This window comes from Musca autumnalis, unplaced genomic scaffold (assembly GCF_047663935.1).
Source record: "Musca autumnalis isolate F117 unplaced genomic scaffold, ASM4766393v1 scaffold_1, whole genome shotgun sequence".
NCBI lineage: Eukaryota > Metazoa > Arthropoda > Insecta > Diptera > Muscidae > Musca > Musca autumnalis.
The window spans coordinates 72,101,411-72,123,124 of NW_027411644.1; the positions used below are offsets into that span (position 1 = coordinate 72,101,411).

Below are 21,714 nucleotides of genomic sequence, written 5' to 3' on the forward strand. Positions count from 1 at the left end.
ATTTAAGGCCTCTTCAGAATTTTGTGGCCCTTTTTGGACATTTGAACTTGCCGATAAAAATGTGGATTAGGAATTAACTGCACTAAGACACAAATGTTGAACTTTTGTATGGCAGGTACCCTTAGGGAGGACCGATATGGGCCATTTTAGAAGTTAAACTAAATTTTGATAAAATATTAGGAGATCCAAAGTTTGGACCAAATTTTTTGCCCCATTCAAGTGATATAATCCTAGCATTTTAGTGACATTTTTTAAATATTGGGGAGAAGTACCGAAAGTTGTGGACCGGTATTGCCCATGAGGCTAAGTTTGGATATAATATGATGAAGACCAAATGTTGGACCAAATCGGTTGAACAGTTCGACCGCCACATATGGTGACATAGGGGTTTTTTTACACCTTTCGGCCTGTTTCCCAAGAAATATGGACTTGTCCCTGAAAAACTTTTACCGTCGTAATGGAGGTAGCGAGTGCAAATCGCTTCAACAAAAATAAAAGTGATTCGAGAGCAGGTCTTAAAGTGAACTTATCCGAAATTTTGTGTGTGAGGTACCAGAAGGAGTAGACAAATATAGTCCATATTCGAACGTGATCTATATCTGGTAGATATATTAGGATGTGCAAAGTATAGATTACATCGGTCACTCCCTTCAACAGTTATAGTGCGCAAAATTTTTCCGAACATTTTTGAAGTTTTGTGGGGGAGGTACCTGAAGGAGTGGACCAATATAGCCCATCTTCGAAATTAAACTATGTTTTGATGAAATATTACGAAGGCCACATTTTGGACCGAATCGACAGATCCGTTCGAGAGTTTGTGTGGGAGGTACCCGAAGGAGTGGGCCGATTGAGTCCATATTGGAACCTCATCTAAGTCTGGTAGAAATTTCACGATGTGCAACGTATGGACCAAATCGGTTACTCCCTTCAAGAGTTATCATGCCCACAAATTTTCCGAACATTTTGGAACTTTTGTGGGGGAGGTACCGGAAGGAGTGGACCGATATAGCTCATCTTCGAACTTAAACTAAAGCCAAATTTTGAACCGAATCGGTTCATCCATTCGAAAGTTATCGTGCGCACCAGCCAGCCAGACAGACAGACGGACGGACATTGCTCAATCGACTCCAAATTGTCTGAAACACATTTCATCCAAACATACTTGGGGTCTAAAACCATTATTTCGATGAGGCACATTTTGCCCGTATGAAAGTGTATATACCCTTTCTAGCCTAAAGGCTGAGGGTATAAAAATAAAATGGATGTAGCTTTTATTTAATATAAATTGTAAACAATATACATATTTAATAGCAATTTGCCAGATTATTTTGTGCATTATTCCATTCCATTTATAATTTTCAAGCTATTCTTTTTGCAAATTCGCGTATATATACGTAAACAAAGATCAGCTGACTGGCATCTTATATAATTTTAGACTAGTCTAAACAACTAGGATTTGAAAGTTGGATTTAGAAATCGAGTCGATTTAAAATGACTAGTCTAAACGGGCTATAAGACTTCTGACGAAAGAGGTAATAGATTCAATCTTAATTCGATTGTCATAGTACTTTACTTTTTTTGCAAAAATGTAAAGAATCAATTGGAATAACAAAATAGGGATGAATAGACTACACATCAGAGGTTAGTAAATATCCTGTGAATTGACCTTTAACTTAGTATAGTATACCGTTTGCATATATTGTTTCTTATAGCTTTCTTTTAAAATAAATATTGATTTAAAAAAATGTTCCAAATTTAATGTTTTATTTTTATAACGTGGAAAAAATTTTGCCCGGAGTCGAGTTATTTTTTTCGACTCCGACTCCGACTCCAGCAAAGTTGCTCGACTCCGACTCCGAAACCCTGCACGAAAGACCCATTTTGCCTTACTCTGTCATGTACAACACCATGATATTCTTGTTTTTGTTTCTTCTTTCTCATTCTTCTTTGTGTTTTGATAGTTGAGTTAAACACCACAATCTTGAAAAGTGTTTTTGGTCGTAATTCAGCATTCCGCAGCTATTTACTGTTGTTGTTTGTGTGCCGGATTTCTGTCGTAATTTGTGTTTTTTTCATATTTGTTGTGTTTTTATTATGATATTCCTTATGTTGAAGAAGTTATGTTTCTTCATTCAATTTGCCTTATAGTTAAACCTGGCCATTTGTTGTGTTTGTTAATACTCATAATATTATACTTGACATTTATACCAATGTTATGTGGAAAGTGTATATGAGAATTATATACGATCAAATCAAAAATTACTGTTACTGACAGGTTTTCTGGGCTGACAATAGTTTTTGTAAAAATTCTAGATTATGATATTTCCTACCATCGGTATTGTTAATGATTTTTACAATATTGAGGAATTTCGCAAATTGTTTTTGGTTTTATGTTTGAAGCAAAAATGGTATTTTTGGATTTGAAATTGCATTGTTTGAACAAAACAAATGAATTGTTGCAACACAAATACGTATTGTTGTCCCAACAAAAGCGAAAATTAGTTTTTCTCTGCGTGTAGAAGCGTGTACCTCTTAATTTTCCGTATTTGAAGGTTTACCGAAATATCGGAAATTTGGTGTTTAGACTTTTCTTGAGTCTAAAATTTTTCCGCCAGAAATTTGTAGGTATAGATCGACATTTTGATACAGCCCCCCTTGGAACGGGGGGTTTTTTGAAGGTTAGCCACATTGTTTTACCGAGCTTGCGGAAATTTGGTATTTAGTCTTCTTCATAAACGAAAGGAAACTAATTGTTCCATTTTACTTCAATATAACTCGTGGTGGAGGGTATAACAAGTTCGGCTTGGCCGAACTTAACGCCTTTCTTACTAGTTTAATTGAAAACATAAAAATATAAATATAAAAAAAAAATTAAAAAAAAAACATTAAAAACACACGCAGAAAAATTTATGTTAGAAATATGTTTGGATCCAAACAAATATATGTTTGGGACCGGTTGCAAACAAATATATGTTTGCAACATTTTGTAACATATCTCAATTTGATATGTTTGGGTAAAACATATTTTTTATGTTAGAACATCTTTTTCATGGGTGGGGAGAGGGTGTTTGTCAACGAGAGTAACAACAGTGCTCTCGCGGCTGCGGTATGCTGTTTTATAATAAAGAGTTGTGTGTATTGTATAATAGAAGACGTAGAAGCGAAGAAGGGGGCTTTGGTGCTTTGATGGCGTGTATGCGTCGAACTCGCGTGTTTCTTGTTTTGTTGTTGTTAACCAACGTAGCAGGCGAAGAGGATAAGAAGAAATGGTATGAATTATTTTGTTTTTTCTTTCTTCAGTGTTTTAGTTGGCAGCGTAGCGTCAAGACGGTAAAGTGAGTGAGTAATCAGTGTTTTGTGTTTTAGTAAATTAAATGCCCATTATAGTTGAATCGAAAAGTTGAATGGAATTATTTTATTTGACATGGAAGAAATCGCATTTAATATTGGCAATTATATACATATGTATATTTGAAATATGGTATATCCATATTTATTTATTACATAAACATTTGATTCCAGATGCCGATTTCCCACTGATGATGTCAACTTTGAGTAAAATTTGTTTTATTTCACAACTAAGGAGAAGTGTTCAACTACGTTTCTATATATTTTTCTTTTTAAAAGTGTGACTATTTACAAATTATTTCAATCAGTTTTTCTTTTATTAAAATGTGTTATGTATTTCTTAGGAATTTTTTTTATGTACCTATGTGTCTGTTGTTGTTGTGCCTTTCAATAAACAAAAACACCACCATTTGTGTGTATTTTATAGAGATATCAAGTGAACTCTTACTGAGAGCAAGAGAGTATACATTTCAAAGTGTTTTACATTGAAATTTACGCTCCCTTGCTCTCGTTCGATTCTGTAAACATTTATTGCTGAATGAGGATTCCAAATCATAGCACAGTATTCTAATTTAGACCTTATAATAGAGGTAAACAAAGTTTTCATAGTATATGGATCCTAGAAGTCATTCCAGTAACGTCTAATGAAAGCTAGCATAGCATAAGCCTTCGGCACCAAACGGTCTATGTGCGGAGTAAAGCTCAATTTATAATCAAAAACCACACCTAAGACTTCAATTTCATTAACTTTTTGCAAGGCCGTTGAAGCTATATGGAAATCATATTGAATAGGATTAAGTATTCTATAATAAGAAACGTGAAAGCATTTATTTACGCTTAACTTCAAACGATTGCGCTCACACCAATTAGAAAGCCTATACAAATCAGACTGCAGTGTTCTGAAGTGTTCATGGGTTTTTGCACGACAAAAAATTTTTAAATCGTCAGCGTTTAATAAAAAGTTTGCATTCTGAAAACAAACATGAATGCCATTAATAAAAATATTAAAGAATAGTGGACCCAAAATACTTCCTTGTGGAACTCCTGAAGTCAAATAATAAGGTTTAGATTCACTTGATCCAATTCGAACTACACATTTTCTTCTCATGAGATATGACTCCAACCATTTGTAAAAATTTGAGTGAAACCCAAATGCATGCAACTTCTTAAATAGAATATCATGGGGGTATTTTGTCAAAAGCTTTGGCGAAATCGGTATAAATTAAAAAAAAAAATAATTTTTTTTATTTTTATTAAAAAGGAATACTACAACTTATTTTTTTATTTTGTCTTAATAAATAAAAAGATTTAAAAGCACAAAAACACTTTTATTTTGATGCAAACTATTAAAAAACACAAACATTTAATTTGACCATGAATTCCCTATGTTCAACATGAACTTTGTTTATACATACATATATATGAATTCCTCTGCAACTTCTGAGCCGAATTTGATCGGTTTCAACGGAATGCTGTTATTTATGTATGTATGTATGCATCTTTACATGACATAACATTTTAAGTCGATTTAATTATAAATAATGTGGTTTGACTGCATAAACAATTTAATAGCAAATAACTTTCATCCAACCTTAAAAGTTAACGTTATTTCACTTTCAGTAAAAAAAAAAATCTTGTTTCCATTAACGAAGGCCCCGGCGAGATTCGAACTCACGATCTCCTGTTTACTAGACAGGCGCTTTAACCAACTAAGCCACGGCGCCATGTGACGTTTCAGCGGATAACTGTTATTGCTATTTACCACATACAATTAACATAACACTCATAGACTAATGAATGAATAGACAGAGAATTTGTAATGTGTTTATTTTTTGTAGGGTTCGCCCTTACGCTCAATATGCAAGATTTTGATTTTTTGATTGATTGATTTTTATACCCTCCACCATAGTATGGAGGGTATATTAAGTTTGTATTTCCGTTTGTAACGCATTGAAATACTCATTTGCGACCCTATAAAGTATATATATTCTTGATCAGGGTAAAATTCTGAGTCGATCTGTGCACGTCCGCACGTCCGTCCGTCCGTCTGTGGTAATCACTCTAGCATCCACAAAAATGGAGATAGAACGCTGAAATTTTAGGAAAATGCGTCTTTTGTTTGCGATGATGGGCTATATCGGTTCACGTTTTGGTATAGTCCCCATATAACGGTACCCCGCGATTTACGGTATTTTGACGGTTTTAGCTACATTTTCAGACCGATTTAGCTATAACTTAACATTTAGGGTTCTTAAGTGTCAATAAACTTATATAACAAAAGTTGTGGACATAGGTCCACGTTTTGGTATAGCCCCCATATAACGGTACCCTCCGATTTACGGTATTTTGCCGTTTTTAGCTACATTTTCAGACCGATTTAGCTATAATTTGACATTTAGGGTTCTCAAGTGTCAATAAACTTATATAACAAAAGTTCTGGACATAGGTCCACATTTTGGTATAGCCCCCATATAACGGTACCCCCCGATTTGCGGTATTTTGCCGTTTTTAGCTACATTTTCAGACCGATTTATCTATAATGTGACATTTAGGGTTCTTAAGTGTCAATAAACTTATATAACAAAAGTTGTAGACATAGGTCCACATTTTGGTATAGCCCCCATATAACGGTACCCCCCGATTTACGGTTTTTTGACGTTTTTAGCTACATTTTCAGATCGATTTAGCTATAATTTGACATTTAGGGTTCTTAAGTGTCAATAAACTTATATAACAAAACTTGTGGACATAGGTCCACGTTTTGGTATAGCCCCCATATAACTGTACCCCCAGATTTACGGTATTTTGACGTTTTTAGCTACATTTTCAGACCGATTTAGCTATAATTTGACATTTAGGGTTCTTAAGTGTCAAAAAACTTATATAACAAAACTTGTGGCCATATGTCCACGTTTTGGTATAGCCCCCATATAACGGTACCCCCGATTTACGGTATTTTGACGTTTTTAGCTACATTTTCAGACCGATTTAGCTATAAATTGACATTTAGGGTTCTTAAGTGTCAATAAACTTATATAACAAAACTAGTGGACATAGCTCCATGTTTTGGAATTGCCCCCATATAACGCTAACGCCCGATTTCAGGTATTTTGACGTTTTTAGCTACATTTTCAGACCGATTTAGCTATAAATTGACATTTAGGGTTCTTAAGTGTCAATAAACTTATATAACAAAACTAGTGGACATAGCTCCATGTTTTGGAATTGCCCCCATATAACGTTAACGCCCGATTTCAGGTATTTTGACGTTTTAAGTCACATTTCTAGACCGAATTAGCTATAATTTGATATTTAGGGTTCTTAGCGACCAAAAAACTTATATTCGAAAAAACTTTGAACATAGGTCCATGTTTTGGTATAGCCCCATATAACGGTACCTTCCCGATTTTCGGCATTTTGAGAATTTTACCTACAAGTTTTAACCGAATTTGCTGTAATTTGAAGATTTGACATTTGAAGTTCTTAGTGGTCACCACACCTCTCCACCAAAAATGATCAAGAAAGGTCCATGTATGGATAAAGCCCCCATATAACGGTACCTCCCGATTTTCAGTAATTTGATGATTTTAGCTACAATATTAAACCGAACTAGCAGTATTTTGACATTTGAAGTTCATAGTGGTCACAACACCTCTCCATCAAAAATTGTCGACATAGGTCCATGTTTGGATATAGCTCCCATATAACGGTACCTTCCGATTTTCAGTAATTTGGCAATTTTAGCTACAAGTTTTAACCGAACTAACTGTAATTTGACATTTGAAGGTTGTAGTGGTCACCACACATCTGCATCAACAATTTTCAACATAGCCCCAATATAACGATACTTCCCGATTTTCGGTACTTTGAGGATTTTACTTAAAATGTTTAACCGAACGTAGGTCCAAGTTTTGGAATAGCCCCAAAACAAACCTCCCGATTTTCCGTACCTTAGCTTTATTTTTTGGACGAACTTTCTGTAATTTGAAATTTAAGAGCCAACAAAAATTCTGCAACAAAAATTGTTCATTTAAGTTCATATTTTCGTATAGCCCACATATAGGGGTACCTCCGAACTAGCTGTTAATGGCATTTGAAGTTCCCACGTTATGTACCGATTTTCGGTATTTTGAGGATTTTAGCTACAATTTTTAACCGAATTAGGAGTTATTTGACATTAAAGACTCCCATCATAAACTGTCAACATACATAGGTCCATGTTTTATTATATCCCCTATATAACAGTACCTCCCAATTTCTAGCCCACCAAAAATTGTCAACATACATAGTTAGATATAGGCACCATAAAAAAGGGCCTCCCGAATGAAGCATTTTATGTACATTATCTGACATTTTAACGTACCCACGTAAAGTTGGGGACAGGAATGAAAGCTAATAATTCCATTTTAGTTCAGAATATTTTATGGTGGAGGGTACGAAAAGTTCGGCCCGGCCGAACTTAACGCTTTTTCACTTGTTAATATATATGATGGCTAAAGACAACATGTGGGTAATATTGGCCGGATCTACATCCTCAAATAAAAAAATCAACAAAATCTTGTAATTTACCCCAAAACAAAATACAATTGAGTGAACACAAAACATATTGAATGTAAGGGCGACCCCTACAAAAACAAACACATTAAAATTTCTCTGTCTATTCATTCATTAGTCTATGGTATGTCTTGTGCCAGACTATGAAAATGTTCATGAAAATGTTTTGAGCTTATGGGTAAGAAGGGAGAAAGGGAGCTCCTTCACCGCCGCTCTCTCCTAAAAGCTAAAATATTTTCATGTGGTATTTTCAGTGTCTGGCACAAGGGTATAATTCAAATATGAATAATATTTTTTATAGTTTGACTAACATTAAACTAGTGAAGTTACTGTTGAATAGCCTACGCATTCAACACATTATGCCGGACCAAAAAACATTTGATCCATAATCCCTATAGGTATATGCAAATTTCCGTAGTAATTTGTATTGGACCAAAGAAGCATTTTAACCAAAATTCTCTAAAATCCGCCTTTATGCTGGGCTACTATGAATAGTGTTGAAAAAAGATATTTAGATTGATAAATATTATGAACGCTGTTCCTAACGCGAAGAAAAGGGTTTTTGGCAACGTTATCCAATCGAATTGGCTGAACTTTGGAATAAAGTTTTGATATTGTCCGATTTCAGGGTAATTTGAAGATTTTATCCACCTTAATCCAATAGATGATTTAGAGCTTGCCAGCGATTTTAAAACCTCCAAATACATTGGAGAGAAAGGTTGGAATTTCTTCCCATTTGTAAATTATGTTTAAAGCTCCCCTATATATTTTGTTTAATAAAAACGGTACCACAACTTGAGATTTTCAAATCGCAAAGGCCCCGGCGAGATTCGAACTCACGATCTCCTGTTTACTAGACAGGCGCTTTAACCAACTAAGCCACGGCGCCTATATGCGATGGTGAATTTCAAAATAGAGTGCTGCAAAGGGGTAAGAAATACTATGCTAAGAATGAAAATAACACAAGCCATATGGAGATTATGATGTTATTATGGGTATTTTTCTGATTTTTAATATTATTTTATATCATTATTATCATTTAAAATGATATGGGTTATTAATCTTATCATTTCAAGTGTTCAATAGAGTTTGTCTATTTGATAACTGAAGAAAAAAATCTGCAGTTCTTCAACACCATATAGTACCTACAGGCTCGAACATATGCTACTTGTTATGCTACCTTTACAATACCCCGGTTCAACTTAACCGGATTGACCCAGTGGGTTTGGGTTTCAAATGACAATTCCACAGCGCAAACGTCAAATAAATCCTCATGATGTGGGTTAACCCGGCAAAAATTCTAATGTAATCGTACTATAAGATGTCGAATTTTTTAATTTTGAATTAAAATGTTGTAAAATTGAAGATACATAATGTCTACATTTCACAGAAAAAAAATTAAGTGCTAAAATGAAATAATAAACTAATTGATAAGAATGAAAAAAAAAAAACAAAACATTTTAAGATTATGAGGTTTATCCTCATGCTTATTTTCAATATTATTTTTTATAGTTATCATTTAAAATAATAAAGGTTATTAATCTTGTCTACTTGTTTACGAAAATAACCAGCCTACATTAAGAACATTCTATTGTTTTAATTTTTTGACACATTTATGACGAAAAAAATTTCAAAATTTCAAAATCCAAATTAAGGCCATGAGACAATTACCCAGGTTGTGGCATCGTAAACTTTTGAATAGGTATGTTATGTCAAAACCTTCTTTATGTTGTTGGGAAAATTACAACAAAAATATTTTTTTTTTTTAAAGGGATTTGACTTTTCATATTCGATCAGCTGGTATGATACTACTACCTGGGTAATTGTGCCATGATTAAGGCATATTTATATAAGGTAGAATTGACAATCAGCTGTATTCAAATTTTTTTGTAAATTTAGTTTTCAAAATGTAATAGGGTCTACTCATGAAATTTGAAACTTCGAAATTTGCTACCATAAAATACTGGTGTTCATCCTAAACGTGTAATAAATATGACCTACGGCAGTCCTGAATGCTTCATATTTACATTTTGATTCAAATTTGTTCTATTTTAGAGGATTTTAAAAATGTATTTAGGTTTTTCCCGAGAAAATTTTTGGAACGACCATATTATCCAATATTTTCTTTGACAATTAATTTTCAATAACAACAATGTTGTTTTTGTAAATTTGTTAGTTGTTGTAATTCATGAGTATACCTTATATAAAATTGGTTTGACCAAAATCTTGCAGGTTCTGGAATAGATCAACCAGTGTTTGTTTGCGTATTGAAAACAATTTATAAAATATATTGTCTTATTTTAAAGACCATATCAAGTTAGTTATATCAACGAATATCTTTTAAATTATTTATTTATTTTATTTAAATATTTATTACAATTAAAAATTATAATAAACTTATAGCTAAAAGCACTAGCGACTACGGCTATCGGCTTTAGATCTTTTAAATTATTTAACAATAAAAAGGTAAGACTTTGGTCCAAAGTCAGTTGTTGTATCAAGGCCCCGGCGAGATTCGAACTCACGATCTCCTGTTTACTAGACAGGCGCTTTAACCAACTAAGCCACGGCGCCTCTTTATAGAAAATTTTGAACAATTTTTGAAAAATGTTGAAATATTGAAAATATTTGTCTATTTTTATATATATTTAAATATGTTTTTTGTTAAAAGTAATTTAAATAATAAAAATATTAATTTGGAAAAAAAGAAAAAATAAGATCCCATTGGGATTTGAACCCACAACTTTGAAATTGCAACGAAAATGTCTATATTACACTGTGCAACAGAATTCAATTTTTTTTTTTCAAAATGATGGGGAAAACCGAATAGTTTATGAAAGTAGAGCTAAAAATATGAGACACGTGTATCGGCGTTTTTAAAGTTTACATCGGAACGTAACTAAAGTAGGCGGGGCAAGTTCCGCCCTTTTCTATTTTTTTTTTCGAAATATTCCAGTTAAGATATCTTGGAATCCTTACATTCTGGGTAAATAGTGTCTTTGGCGACTTTACTGAGGAGTATATGGGGAATAGTTTTATTAAAAATTTTAACCCTCATACGGTTAATAAAAGGGGTCTTTTTGGTCCTTTTTTCCAAAATCATTCAAAAACTCCTTTAAAATGTGATCATATTAAAACCAAATATTCTACAAAATTGTTCGTCATAAAATTTTACCATAGGCCTCAGAATACACCAAATCTGTACCTCGTATCTAATTGCCAGGAATTTCTAAAAATGAAAAACACGTTTCAGAGTTAAATTCGGACTTCATCTGAGTTTATTCAAAATTGTCCCACAAAACATAATTTTAGAGAGATGACGTCAAAGACAAAAATATTCTCCGTCAAATTTCACCAAAGAAATGAAGTGTCTTTTTACATTATATATCATGAAAGTGAAGGACCTGTGGTGTTTTATGTATACCTAGATGCGCAACTTAAAAGGCGTTTTCCTCGCAATGGCATTTTTGAAGCCGGTGTACACGATAGCTCGACCGATCTTCATATGTTTTGGTGAGCTTATTAAATACATTAAGATCTTGTCTTTAAGCGAGACAGTTATAAAAACATTTTTTGTAAAAAAAAAAGGTAAATTTTTATACCCTCAGCATTTATGGAAATAGTTTGAAAGGTGCAAAAAAACCCCTGTGACACCGTGTGTAGTGGTTGGAGCGCAAGATAACTGCCGATTTGGTTCAAAATTTGGCCTTCGTAATATTGTGTCCAAACTTAGTTTAAGTTCGAAGACAAGCCATATCGGTCCAGTCCTTCAGGTACCTCCCCTACAAAAGTTCAAAAATGTTCGGGAATATTGTGCGCACGATAACTCTTGAAGGGAATGATCGATTTTGGCCATACTTTACACATCCTATTATATGTATCCACCAGATATAGATCAGGTTTAATTATCGCTCCTGACTATTTTACAACATTATCAGTGTGGAGGAGGGAGAGTAGGACGGCGGCGGCATTTTCCACCGCCACCATATTTGGAAATTTCTAGAACACGCAAGACATGTTGCAAAAGTCATATAGATGAACGTTATACTTCAAGGCCCCGGCGAGATTCGAACTCACGATCTCCTGTTTACTAGACAGGCGCTTTAACCAACTAAGCCACGGCGCCTCCGCAATTTATTGGGAGTTCAATTGGACTCCTGCGATTTTCTCTCATCACTTCATTAGCTCACTATCAGTAAACGTTATACTGCCCGCTAGCAACGAAAATGCCAATTGCCGCAATTTAACTAGTCCAGAACTAGTTCTAAGCCCAACTAGTACAAATATGGACCCAAAGTAATGCGAAGAGAACCAATTGACATCTTTTTATCCCCAAGTAAACGAAAGTGCGTCAGTTGCGACTAAATTAAATCCACCATTTTTTAACTTAAACTACGAGTTGTATAAATAATTCACATTTGCATTTTCTTAATAACTTACATATAAATGCAGCATTTATAACAGAAGCTAGTGCTGATGGACTGAGCATATTCGTACCTATTATTCACATTGTTCTGGTATAAAAAAGGAATACGAAGGAAATATAAATTTGCCATCTTCTTCTCTCTACCCACTACCAATGAAAATTCCAATTGTCACAATTAGTCCAGAAATAATTCTGGGCCGAACTATAGTACCAAATCGTCACAAAGTAATGCGAAGGGATCCAATTGACACCTTTTTATCCCCAAGTAAACGACGAGGCGTCAGTTGCGACTATTTACTCTTACATTAAATCCCCCACTTTTTTGAACAACATACTGGTATATGACTGTAAACTTGGAACTAGTACAATACTATCTACAGGTAATGCATAAAAAGTCAATTGGTTACCTCCTATGACATCCCCATGTTAAAGTGGAACTAGTTACTGTAGCCCTAAGAATCTTGCAAGCGGGTGGCTTCACGTTTATTAGAAGATTTCTGTATATAAATTAATAAATTTATTAATAAAATTTGTTTTTTAAAAAGTTCCGGAGCGGATTTTATTCCGCTTGTGTGCGACTATTTACTCTTACATTAAATCCCCCACTTTTTTGAACAACATACTGGTATATGACTGTAAACTTGGAACTAGTACAATACTATCTACAGGTAATGCATAAAAAGTCAATTGGTTACCTCCTATGACATCCCCATGTTAAAGTTTACAGTTGATTGCACTGTGAGGGGTCTAAAGTGGAACTAGTTACTGTAGCCCTAAGAATCGACTAGTTACCGATGCCGAACTAGTTCATCTTGCAAGCGGGTGGCTTCACGTTTACTAGAAGATTTCTGTGTATTTTTTTTTTTTTTTTTTTTTTTTTTTTTGTATAAAAACTCTTTTTCTCACACATCATCACGTTTGACTTCACGGCAATTCAACTAAACTAAAATATTATACTTTATAAAAAACAAAAAGTATTTTGAGATGTTCACACAACATCTCATAGGCCCCGGCGAGATTCGAACTCACGATCTCCTGTTTACTAGACAGGCGCTTTAACCAACTAAGCCACGGCGCCCCTACAATTTTGTTCGTCTCAGTGACATGTGGGGGCCCTCCACAAATTGAACGAAAAATTGAAAAATATTGATAATCGAATAAAATTTGTTGGGCAAAATGTAAAAAAAGTCATATGAGATGTCAAACTTCATCTCACAGGCCCCGGCGAGATTCGAACTCACGATCTCCTGTTTACTAGACAGGCGCTTTAACCAACTAAGCCACGGCGCCGTTATATTTACCGTTATTTTAGAAAACTACTGGAAATTAATGGGCAATGCAATACTGAGTGAAAAATAGGGGGAATTTTAGTTTTGTTTGTGATAAAGAAAAATAACAAATTTTCGGAATTAAATAATGTATCCTATATAGTAATGCTCCATTTATATTAAACACTGTAATTTGTCGGACGCTGATTGTCAGAGGTTAGATTAAATGGGTTTTTTGGCAATGAGTAAACAAGGAACGAGCATTACCTGTTTTAATCCGTCTACGGAATTCTATTAATATAACCTAAGGTGGTGTTCCGCTCACTTTAAATATACGTACACTGCTGTACAAAAATTAGGATGATTGTCAATAGGAATCATCATAGGCCCCGGCGAGATTCGAACTCACGATCTCCTGTTTACTAGACAGGCGCTTTAACCAACTAAGCCACGGCGCCATCTTGTGGCCGTTTTGACTCAAATAAACATTTAAAGCAAAATATTTAAGTAAATGTTGGAAAAGTCGATTTTTTGAGGCTTCTGGAACAAAGCTATTATTGTTTCAAATCAACATTTTGAAAATTCCACGTTTATTGCAAGAAAAAAAGTTGAGACAACACATATTCGTGTTGTAGGCCCCGGCGAGATTCGAACTCACGATCTCCTGTTTACTAGACAGGCGCTTTAACCAACTAAGCCACGGCGCCGCACACTGGGGTGCAATGGCAAAAATTTCCAAGAAATAGAGACATCCATTAAAACATAATACATACACGAAGTATATTCAAAGATATGACAAAGAAAAATATTAAAAAGTATTCCAGATGCGACCCCAGTCGTAAATCCGCCTTACACATGAAAACATTACCAAGAAATATGTAAGATATCGAATTCAGGCTTTAGTCATAAAATTAAAAAAAATTACAATATTACTTGTGGCTGAACTGAAATATTTTATATTACTTTGTTAAGACAAAAATAAATTTTGACGGCAAAAGAAGGCACCAGTTGGGCTTACTGCGCCACCTAGTAATTGCATCATGGGTTCTGGTATCACCTTTTGAATTCATCTTTTGTGTCCCCTTACAAAATTTTGGCTTGCCCGTACCATAAATAGAAGGCGGCAATATAATATTTAAAAATTAACTGAGATATGACAATTCTCATTCAAATACCATTAATACTCCCAGAAAGGAAGCCAAAATAATTTTTGTCCAATATTAGTTATTGTATCATACATTTTCGGAATTATTTCAGAAGCGACGGAGAGAAAATAACAAAATAAATACTACAACTACATCAATTACTAATTTGCGTCGTTAGGAACGGTAATAGATATAGGTTCACTTTAAAAATCCTCAACTTTGGGGGACTTAAAATCGATAGATTAACTTTAAAAATTCAAATCTTCTATAAAACTCCTCACCTTTGGAGGACTCAAAATTGATTCGCTTTAAAATCCTTCTTCAGAGTCCTTCAATAAAATAGATTCACACTAAAATGATCAATTTCAAAGATTTTAAAATATGTAGATTCACTTTCAGAATCCACATCTCCAGAGACCTTAAATACGATTTAATTCACAAATTCACATCTTTAGGACTCTAATAGATGCACCTGAAAAATAGTTTCACTTTAAAAATTCACGTCTTGGGAGGCCTTAAAATAGTTTCACTTTAAAAATTCACGTCTTGGGAGGCCTTAAAATAGTTTCACTTTAAAAATTCACGTCTTGGGAGGCCTTAAAATAGTTTCACTTAAAAATCTACGTCTTGGAAGGCCTTAAAATAGTTTCACTTAAAAATCCACGTCTTGGGGGCCTTAAAATAGTTTCACGTTAAAAATCCACGTCTTGTGAGGCCTCAACATAGTTTCACTTTAAAAATCCATGTCTTGGGAGGCCTTAAAATAGTTTCACTTTAAAAATCCACGTCTTGGGAGGCCTTAAAATAGTTTCACTTTAAATATTCACGTCTTGGGAGATCTTAAAATAGTTTCACTTTAAAAATCCATGCCTTGGGAGGCCTTAAAATAGTTTCACTTTGTAGAACGTCTTGGGAGGCCTTAAAATAGTTTCACTTTAAAAATCCATATCTTTGGAGGAGGCCTTAAAATATATTCTTTTTTAAAATCGTCAATTTCGGAGACCTTAAAATGGTTTTAAATTTATAAATCAACGTCTTCGGAGACTATTAAAAAGATTCAGTTTAAAACTCATCCAATTCAGAGATTCATTTTGAAAATACTCTACTTCAGAGGCCTGAAAATTGATTTATTCTACAATTTTTAACTTTAGAGGTCTTCAAATACCATTTTCTTTTCTTTTATTTTTTATAAATTTCAGAAACCTTAAAATAAATAAATAATCTCAAAATATGAAGAATTTTCATTAGATTATCACAATTGCGAAAGCGCCTAAAATTAGGCTATACAAAATTGTTGAAAAATATTAGAACGGTAAGACTAGCCCCAATACAGAAACAAAGAATATGAAAGTTTTGAAAAACGTTTACATTTTTTCTGGGGGTTTAACAGTTACCCCTCTATAAACCTTCAGGAATCAAGGTGGTAATGTCGGAATGATATTCCACAATAGATTCACAAATATTATATCCAGACATAGTAGGTTTTGCTGATAGTTTTTTTTTTTTATTCTGTGTGTGGGACATCTAGAAATTTCGAAATCTATCATTGTGAGTAAAAACTGGGTTACACAATCACTTCTAGACAGGCGCTTTAACCAACTAAGCCACGGCGCCACACATCTCCAATGTTGACATTAAGAAAAGCTTATACAAACCCTTAGCAAAAAGGAAAAAAAAGATTGAACTTCCCTTTCATTCTGGGGTGAAGTGTTAAAGTTGCAAAACAATGACAACATTTATTCCGTATCTGGGTATATGTATGTATTCATGACATTTGAGAATTTATAATGCTTCATTTTCATTCAGAACAACTGTTTGGAACGCAATGCCTCCTTCTTCTTGGTTAGATTCGAACTCATTATCGTGGCAACCACGCCAACAAAAATTCCGAACGAAGGTGTTTTGTACGTAAGGCCCCGGCGAGATTCGAACTCACGATCTCCTGTTTACTAGACAGGCGCTTTAACCAACTAAGCCACGGCGCCACACATCTTCAGGATAATCATGACTTTCAAAAAAGCTTTTCTATACCTTGCTAGAAAGGAAAAATGGAAGTTGAATCCCTTTCCTTTTTATGGGGAAGTATTAAACCAACAAAGCAATGACAACATTATTCCCCCCTCACGCCTGCTGGGTGAGTGTATGAGAATTCCTAAGGATTCATAGTCATGCCAACAGCGATGACAAAAATTACCAAACGAAGTGTTTTTGTGCGTAAGGCCCCGGCGAGATTCGAACTCACGATCTCCTGTTTACTAGACAGGCGCTTTAACCAACTAAGCCACGGCGCCTTTCATTTACCGTTATTCGCCAAATATCCTGGTGGCCGAACACAACACAAAAAGGATATGCCATGTAACAACAAATGTGAGCATAGACAAAGACATCTTGTATTTGTCCTTGTTGTTAAGCTACACCACCCACATCCTTAAGATGTTAGATGTGTGGTTTGCTGGCCATTGAAAGGATATTTCAAGAGTAACGTGCCTCAGTTGGCTAAGGTGATTGTTTAGAAATATGTTGTTGGAAGCCGAGTTCAAATCCCCTTGGGGTACAAATGGAAAGAAAAAATTGTGATGTTTGCTTGTTTTATGAGATAAATATTTTCGTTTGAAATTTCTCTTAATAATTTTAAAGACAGGAACTTATATTCCAACATCCAACCCAAGACTAGACTTTGAATAGGCTTCTCGAGTACCTTCATTCAATTTCAAAATCTCTTGGGAGGCCTTAAACTAGTTTCACTTTATAAATCCACGTCTTGGGAGGACTTAAAATAGTTTCACTTTATAAATCCACGTCTTGGGAGGACTTTCTAAATCCACGTCTTGGGAGGCCATAAAATAGTTTCACTTTATAATAAATCCACGTCCTGGGAGGCCCTAAAATAGTTTCACTTTAAAAATCCACATCTTGGGAGGCATTGAAATAATTTCACTTTAAAAATCCACGTCTTGGGAGGCATTGAAATAATTTCACTTTATGAATCCACGTCTTGGGAGACCTTAAAATAGTTTCACTTTCTAAATCCAAGTCTTGGAGGCCTTAAAATAGTTTCACTTTCTAAATCCACGTCTTGGGAGGCCTTCAAATAGTTTCACTTTATAAATCCACATCTTGGGAGGCGCTAAAATAGTTTCACTTTATAAATCCACATCTTGGGAGGCCTTAAAATAGCTTCAATTTATAAATCCTCGTCTCGGAAGACCAAAATATTCTTCAATCTCCACAATGTAGAGCTATTGATTATTAGCCCTTGGAAATTTTATAGTAAGTTTAGCAACTACTCAATTCTTTCCCGCTTGGGCGATGGGCTAGATCGGCATCGGAAACTAGTCGATTCTCAGCGTTACAGTAACTAGTTCCACTTCTGACCCCTCACAGTGCAATCAACTGTAAACTTTAACATGGGGGATGTCATAGGAGGTAACCAATTGACACTCTATGCATTACCTGTAGGTGGTATTGTACTAGTTCAAGGTTTACAGTCATATACCAGTTTATTTATAAAAAAAAGTGGTGGGAAATAGTCACAACTGACGCTTCGTCGTTTACTTGGGGATAATATATGTATAGGAGGTGTCAATTGGTTCCCTTCGCATTACTTATGGGTCAATTGTGAACTAGTACCACTTACCTCTAGTATAGGACGGACTATTTAAATTGCGACAATTGGAATTGCTAGCGGGTAGAGAGAAGAAGAGGGCGATTTGCATATTTCCTTCGTATTCCTTTTTTATACCAGAACAATATGTACGAAGATATTCAGTCCATCAACACTAGCTTTTGTTATTGGATGCTTCATTTATGTTAAAGTTATGAAGAAAATGTAAATGTGAATTATTTATACAACTCGTCGTTTAAGTTAAGTTAATTAAGTCGCGACTGGCGCCTCCTCGTTTACTTGGGGATAAAAAGGTGACAATTGGTTCCCTTCGCATTACTTAGGGGCCAATATTTGTACTAGTACTGATTAGAACTAGTTCTGGACTACTTGAATTGCGACAATTGGAATTTTTGTCGCAAGCGGGTTACGATATTCGCAATATTCTATCAGCAATTGAGAACCCATTATTCTTGAGATGTAACTTATCGTCTTAATCATATACAGATTCAACATTGATCTTTGAATTCATGGCAAACCCCCTAACATGACAATTACAATTTTCCGCAACTTCTGTTAGAAACGGAAAACATCCGTTAAACGCCAACATCTTTCTATTCATCTATTTTTTCCTTTCCCTCATTGATCGATCTATATATAAACTGACAAATTGATTGACACTAACTACCGCTGCCGTTTTGGCAAATTAATTTCAAGTCAAACAAATTGTTCGACTCTATCTTAAACATCTATTGAATATTCAGATGGATTTGGTTGGTGGTGATCATTTCAATTGCAACTACCAAAACAAGTTTTCGGAGCAGCAACAACAACAAATGCCAATATGTAAAACATCACAAAATGATTGATCTGCGGTTAGTTGTTTGGCTGGCACTGAGATCAACGGGAATTGTACAAAATGCCTAGATAATGATGGTTGGTGTTTGATATTCTCCAAACGATGATTGGCGAGAGAGTTAAATTGACACTTTGATTACATTTAATAGCAACGGGAGGTTAAACTGTAATTTGCATATAAAGACTTTGTGTGAATGAATGCATACATAAGTGGTATGGATGAACAGATAAGTAAGGGGTATTGTTGGTAGCAACACAACAGCATTTAACCACTTTGACCTTATAAATTGCAGCATTACAATTTAGATTAAATTATAGACATAATTTATTTGAAACAGCAAAAAGGGTGTTTTTATAGTAAACTTAGCAACTACTCAAGGCCCCGGCGAGATTCGAACTCACGATCTCCTGTTTACTAGACAGGCGCTTTAACCAACTAAGCCACGGCGCCTTACACCCACTGTGCGTGCCTCTTTCCCTAATTGTGTGTGCGCCCACGGAAACATTGTTGACAGATGATGATGGGTGGTAGGGTACTTTGTGCTGTTGTTGTATGTACGTTGTGTTGATTTGTTGACTATTAGAGAGCGGGGTAGCCGACATCGTTTGAACTATTTTTAAATGTTTTCTACATGCGCACACACTCCCTCCTCAAGTGGTTTCTTTTCTTTCAGTCGGGAGATAAAATGACTTGTAGAAACATACATTTTTAATGTGTGTATCTGTTAGATAATGTCAAGTGCCACATAGTTGGGTGTCATGATTATTGACGAGTAATTCGAAATAGGTGATAAGCAGAATTCCGATTTTTTCTACTTTTAGTTTTTGAGTTTTGGAATAGTTGGGTGTCATGATTATTGACGAGTAATTCGAAATAGGTGATAAGCAGAATTCCGATTTTTTCTACTTTTAGTTTTTGAGTTTTGGAATTTATCAAAGCTACTATGTCGAATTATGTAGTAGCAATAAAATCCAATAAAAGGGCGTCTTAATAGATAATCTAAAGAGAGCTAAAGGGGGAGTTTTAAGATGAGCTTATGGGAGTCTCTATAGACGAATTATAGTCTTTATAGACGACCAAAATGAAGCCTTTACGGATGACGACCCGAAAAGATTCTTTATGGGAAGACAATTTTTATATACGACCTGAAATAAAAATAATAATCCACCACAAAACGCCCAGTAGTGCGATTGTCAAATTAATTTTTTGAGTTACCGACAAAAATCGGTAACATTAAAACACAAAATTATGAATGAAAAATTCAAATAAAAGTTGACAACACTGTTTCTATCGGAAAAACTTTAGGACTACTTTTTATTGGTCCCTAACTTAGTGAAAAAATCGTGAATTACCGAAATTATAAGTATTTTAATTTTACCGATTTTTGTCGGTAACTCAAAAAATGAGTTAGAGATTCGCACTACAGAAAACAGTATTTAAATACGATCACAACGCCCAAATTAACAATAATATTTTTATAGTAAACTTTGCAACTACTCAATTTTGCAATTACGATATTCAAATCTTAGGAGTCTTTATGAACGCCAGACTAAAAGACTCCTTTTAGGCGACTGGCAGGAAGTCTTTATAGTGACCAGAAGCGAGTCTTTATAGACGACCAGTAGTGGGATTCCCTAACGCAATTTTTGATTACCGACAAAAATCGGTAAAATTAAAACTCAAAATTATGAATGAAAAGTATGAATAAAAGTTGGCAACACAATTGCTATCGGTAGGACTTAGCGACAATTTTATTTTGGTTGCTAACTTATCGAAATTAAAAGCATTTTAATTTTACCGATTTTTGTCGGTAACCAAAAAATGCGTTAGAGAATCCCACTACAGAAGGAATTAATTATCGACGACCAAGGAAATCTGGATGGGCGATACAATGGCGTCTTTATAGATAACAAGATGGAAGTCTTTATGAACGACCAAACGAATGTTTTTATACATGACCAGCAGGGAGACTTTATAAGAGACCAGATTGAAGTCTTTATAGGCGACCAGAATGAAGTCCTTTTAAGCAACCATAAGGGAGTATTTATAGGCTATCAGAAGGGAGCCTTTATAGACGTTTTAGCAATAATATTTCTATAGTAAACTTTGCAACTGCTCCTTAAGATATTCGAAGTTTGGGAGTCTTTATGGACTGCCAGAAGGCATATTTACAGACGACCGGAACGTCCAAATGAACAGTAATACATAAATCTGTATTAAACTTTGCAACTTCTCAATTTAGCAATTACGATATTCGAATCTTAGTGGTCTTTACGAACGCCAGAAAGGAGTCTTTTAGGCGACCGGCAGGAAGTCTTTATATTGACCAGAAGCGAGTCTTTATATGCGACCAGAAGGAATCTTTACCGACAAGCTGATGGTAGTGATGAGAGTATCTACAGACCAGCAAAAGGGTTTCCTAAATGCGAGCTGACAGAGTCTTTACAAATATCAGAAGGAATTAATTATGGACGACCAAGGAAATCTAAGTGGACGATACGATGGAGTCG

General features: G+C 34.7%; 11 non-coding genes across 11 annotated transcripts; all 11 read right to left on the minus strand.

Moving 5' to 3' along the window:
• Positions 1-4,998: 4,998 nt before the first annotated feature.
• TRNAT-AGU (transfer RNA threonine (anticodon AGU)) lies at positions 4,999-5,072 on the minus strand. Its single transcript has one exon. It is a non-coding gene; the product is annotated as a tRNA-Thr (tRNA).
• A 3,645-nt stretch (positions 5,073-8,717) lies between these two features.
• Positions 8,718-8,791, minus strand: TRNAT-AGU (transfer RNA threonine (anticodon AGU)). Its single transcript has one exon. It is a non-coding gene; the product is annotated as a tRNA-Thr (tRNA).
• Positions 8,792-10,402: 1,611 nt separating this feature from the next.
• TRNAT-AGU (transfer RNA threonine (anticodon AGU)) lies at positions 10,403-10,476 on the minus strand. The gene has a single exon. It is a non-coding gene; the product is annotated as a tRNA-Thr (tRNA).
• Positions 10,477-11,954: 1,478 nt separating this feature from the next.
• Positions 11,955-12,028, minus strand: TRNAT-AGU (transfer RNA threonine (anticodon AGU)). Its single transcript has one exon. It is a non-coding gene; the product is annotated as a tRNA-Thr (tRNA).
• A 1,304-nt stretch (positions 12,029-13,332) lies between these two features.
• TRNAT-AGU (transfer RNA threonine (anticodon AGU)) lies at positions 13,333-13,406 on the minus strand. The gene has a single exon. It is a non-coding gene; the product is annotated as a tRNA-Thr (tRNA).
• Positions 13,407-13,544: 138 nt separating this feature from the next.
• TRNAT-AGU (transfer RNA threonine (anticodon AGU)) lies at positions 13,545-13,618 on the minus strand. Its single transcript has one exon. It is a non-coding gene; the product is annotated as a tRNA-Thr (tRNA).
• A 362-nt stretch (positions 13,619-13,980) lies between these two features.
• TRNAT-AGU (transfer RNA threonine (anticodon AGU)) lies at positions 13,981-14,054 on the minus strand. Its single transcript has one exon. It is a non-coding gene; the product is annotated as a tRNA-Thr (tRNA).
• A 175-nt stretch (positions 14,055-14,229) lies between these two features.
• On the minus strand, positions 14,230-14,303 carry TRNAT-AGU (transfer RNA threonine (anticodon AGU)). Its single transcript has one exon. It is a non-coding gene; the product is annotated as a tRNA-Thr (tRNA).
• A 2,349-nt stretch (positions 14,304-16,652) lies between these two features.
• TRNAT-AGU (transfer RNA threonine (anticodon AGU)) lies at positions 16,653-16,726 on the minus strand. Its single transcript has one exon. It is a non-coding gene; the product is annotated as a tRNA-Thr (tRNA).
• Positions 16,727-16,958: 232 nt separating this feature from the next.
• Positions 16,959-17,032, minus strand: TRNAT-AGU (transfer RNA threonine (anticodon AGU)). The gene has a single exon. It is a non-coding gene; the product is annotated as a tRNA-Thr (tRNA).
• A 2,548-nt stretch (positions 17,033-19,580) lies between these two features.
• TRNAT-AGU (transfer RNA threonine (anticodon AGU)) lies at positions 19,581-19,654 on the minus strand. Its single transcript has one exon. It is a non-coding gene; the product is annotated as a tRNA-Thr (tRNA).
• Between the last annotated feature and the right edge of the window lie 2,060 nt (positions 19,655-21,714).